Source organism: Dermochelys coriacea, chromosome 19 (genome assembly GCF_009764565.3).
Source record: "Dermochelys coriacea isolate rDerCor1 chromosome 19, rDerCor1.pri.v4, whole genome shotgun sequence".
Lineage (NCBI taxonomy): Eukaryota > Metazoa > Chordata > Testudines > Dermochelyidae > Dermochelys > Dermochelys coriacea.
The window spans coordinates 12,186,691-12,190,186 of record NC_050086.2 but is presented as its reverse complement, the minus strand read 5'-3'; positions in this window follow the sequence as shown (position 1 = coordinate 12,190,186).

The following is a 3,496-nucleotide window of genomic DNA, read 5'->3' as shown; positions in this document are numbered from 1 at the left end:
CTTCTGTGTTCCAGTTAGTTTTCAGTGTGGTAGGTGCTGCCCTGGCTGTGACTATGAGGAGGCTGTACATGGGAGAATAAAATTGCAAATGAGGTAGCAGGCTAATACTTCAGTTCCTAACTTCTGGTTCATTGACTATTGTGTGATCCCTGCAGGGTTTTGAGCCAATGCTCTAGGCTTCCCCTGTTTGTTTTAAACATCATTGTTAGGACACAGCACACTACTGCTACTTTCCTTTTTATTTGTGTGCACTCTAATCATCTGTGGGAGCTTGGTCTCATCCAAACGCTCCTCTTGCTGTTTTGAGATTGGCTTTGAAGCAGGTCAGTTTGGCCCATGTATAACAAAACCGTTTTGACCCAGAACCGGTTACAGCATGATACTGGCCTGATCCTGCAGTGATTTTTTTTTTTCATGTATGTGAACAAGATCAAACTGAACTAATCTATTGCTGACTCCCTTTACAGCATTGGGATGCCTGTTAAAATAGAATTAGGGTATGGTCTGTGATAAACAGGTTCAGGAACATAGGAGTTCTGCTAGTGTAGATGGACCCTAAATATGAAACATGGGCACTGGGGACTGACTGGTACAGCTGAGGTTTGCCTGATAAATTAGTACAACTGCTTTGGTTAACATGCCAGCTTTTTGCATTTGGAGGCCTGACTTCCAAGGTGCCAAGCAAAGTAAGTTTGATCTCTGGTGGACATTTTCCTACATTACAAATTATATTTATCTCCAAAATACAGGATTTGTCAAGATGTCCCTGTTTAGGAAGGTCAGAATGAGAAGAACAAGGGTGCTCCAGATCCAGTATTGAAGTGCATTGATGCAGCTGTGTAGGGAGCCCAGGCCTGGAATAGCAGGAGATGCCGCATGTCAGGACTGAGGTGTGGTGTTAGATCCATGAAGGCCATAGCTCTCCAGTAGTTGCATGCACTATGCCTGGCTCTAGCATACACTGTAACATTCCCTCTTTCCCAAGTACAAAAAGTGTCAGTGTCAAATAATGGAGTGTATTAGATATTAAGTTCTATTCAGTGAGTAGGTTAGAAGACCCTACCAAAGCCCTTCAAACACATAAGGGTAGACTTGGGTCCAAGATCTCCTTTTCCTGTGAAATGATTTGAGATCAAGAAACCAAAAATCCAAGTCTCCTGCTTGCCTTTTTTCTTTCTGCTGAGCAGGCTGCAAACAAAATTAGCATCTGAGCTCTAGAACGGTACTTTATTCTTGTTAGTGAAATGAGATATTGTTGAGAGAGAAAATGTCATTAAAAACACCTTGTTGTTAAATGGGTGTTGATTATCATATGGCTTTCACTATTGCTAGCTGTCTACTCTGCATTTCCTTCACCTGGAGCAGAGAAATTGGGCTAGTCTGTTTCACTTCCTGATTCTCCTGCATTAGCACTAGCTGTTGCAGTGGCGGTTATATCACAGAAGGGGAGCTGGTAATTGAAAAGCTTCGTGGGGGGGGGGAAAAAGCTTATTTTCAGACTGGAGAATGAAACCCTGTCCCACATTTTTTGTGTGTCTGAACTAACTTGATTGTGTTGTCTCAAGGTCACAGGTCTAAAGATGTTCTATTAACTGCCTGATCGCCTGCTTACTGAACAATGCAGTTACACAGGCTGTATGCCTTTTCAAAGGAGTTGAGGGGAGCTTGATGCTCAGCTCTCATTGGATTTAATAGGATTTGGGCACCTCATTCCTTTACTTTCTTTTGAAAATTCCAGCCTGGATTTAATCCCTTGATTTCTTCATCCAACCTATTGACTGCTCCCTCTGTTTGCCTCAGCTCAGCAGTATAAATGCAAATTGATTTGAGGTACCCTTCTACAGACTGGTGTTCCATTGGGAAAAACTTTGATCATGGAAAGTCTGCATAGTTTTTAAAGCTTCATGATGAGCAAAATGCCTGGAAGAAGCATATATATTGTACTTTTATTGAAGAGGCCGTGTCAATTTAAGCATACTTTTTCTCTGAAGAGGTCTTACCTGCTGCTGTCAGTAACACCCGAGTCCCACAAGTCCAAAAAGAGAGGTTTTTCTGTGTGGTCAGTCCATGCAATTCGCAATACTTTGCATAGTCAGTTTAATTGTTCCCTTCTGTATAGTCAGATCCCATTTTAGGGTGGATCTTCACACAGTAACAAGGGAAAAGACCTGTTAAAGGAACAGAAAAATGTGATTTGAAAATCCCCCAGAACTTGACCTGGATTCAGCTCCGATGTAACACATGAAACTACTTTTGCCTCTTTTTTTTTTTTTTAACTATCTTAAGTGAACTATCACTTTAAACAGTCTGGGACTGCACCAAGCTGATGTGCCTCATTTAATTTGAGATGACATTTGTTCCCTTATGTTAGCTGCATGAGTTAAAATCCTCTTTTCTGAACCAAAGCTCACTTAGTTGCTTGGGCTTGGTACTTTAACATGTCTTCCTTGTCATTGCTTCACAGGGGTCAGCCCACCTGTAGTTCAGAGGGATTAGGACCCAGGTTTGTAAACCAGCTCTGAGGTTTACCCACAAGGAGAAGAAATGAAGCAGTCGTATTTCAGTAAGAAAGGGATGGTCTTGAGCTTAAGGCACAGGGCTGGGGATCAGGAGCTGCAGCTTTTTTTCCTGGATCTCACAGATTTCTCCACTTAACCCCTCTGCAGTAAAACTGGCTTCATAAGCACAGGCCAGGTATACTTAGTCTGATTGCTGCATATAAGGCACTTCGGGATTCTTGGATGGAAGGTCTTATTGGGTGCAAAACGCCACCATTGGAGTGTATATAATTTTTAAATCACTGTGTTACAGGAAATATCAAAGGAAGACAAAACGGGTGGTGCAGAGTAAAAAGGTGGGGGGGAGAGAGAAATGGGAATTTCTGATGGGGTTAAACAAGCTTTAACCTCTTCTAGATGCTGATGTGATTTGCAGCCTTTTGGGTGAAGCTGTTGTAAAATGTATCATAGAATCGTAGAATATCAGGGTTGGAAGGGACCTCAGGAGGTCATCTAGTCCAACCCCCTGCTCAAAGTAGGACCAATCCCAAGTGTCACTACTTTTGAGGGATGTTTCCAGTTTTATAATGCACACTTGCTACCCAAATCTGCTCTTCAGGGATGTGTTCCCTGCAGAAGTCAGCACAGACCCAATGTTGCTGACTTCCACATGGTGTCTCGGGGCTTTTTCTATATAAAGACTTGGTGCGTGGCAAGCAGAGATGTAAATCTGCAGTTCACCAAGTTGCTGTGTGGACCTTGCTGCTGTGCGCTAAAAGTTCTGTAGTCTGCTTTGAGTTAATGCTATTGGAGGAAGCGAAGGGACAAATGGAAAAAATCTATGACGCAGCAGAGTTAAGGACTTTAAGTGTATTAAGTACCAAAAGAATCTTAACAATGGTATTGGTCCATTACAAGAGGAAACAATAGAATTATCAATTCAGAAAAGGCAGAAGTGTTCAATGTGTATTTCTGTTGTGTATTTGAGGAAAAAACAT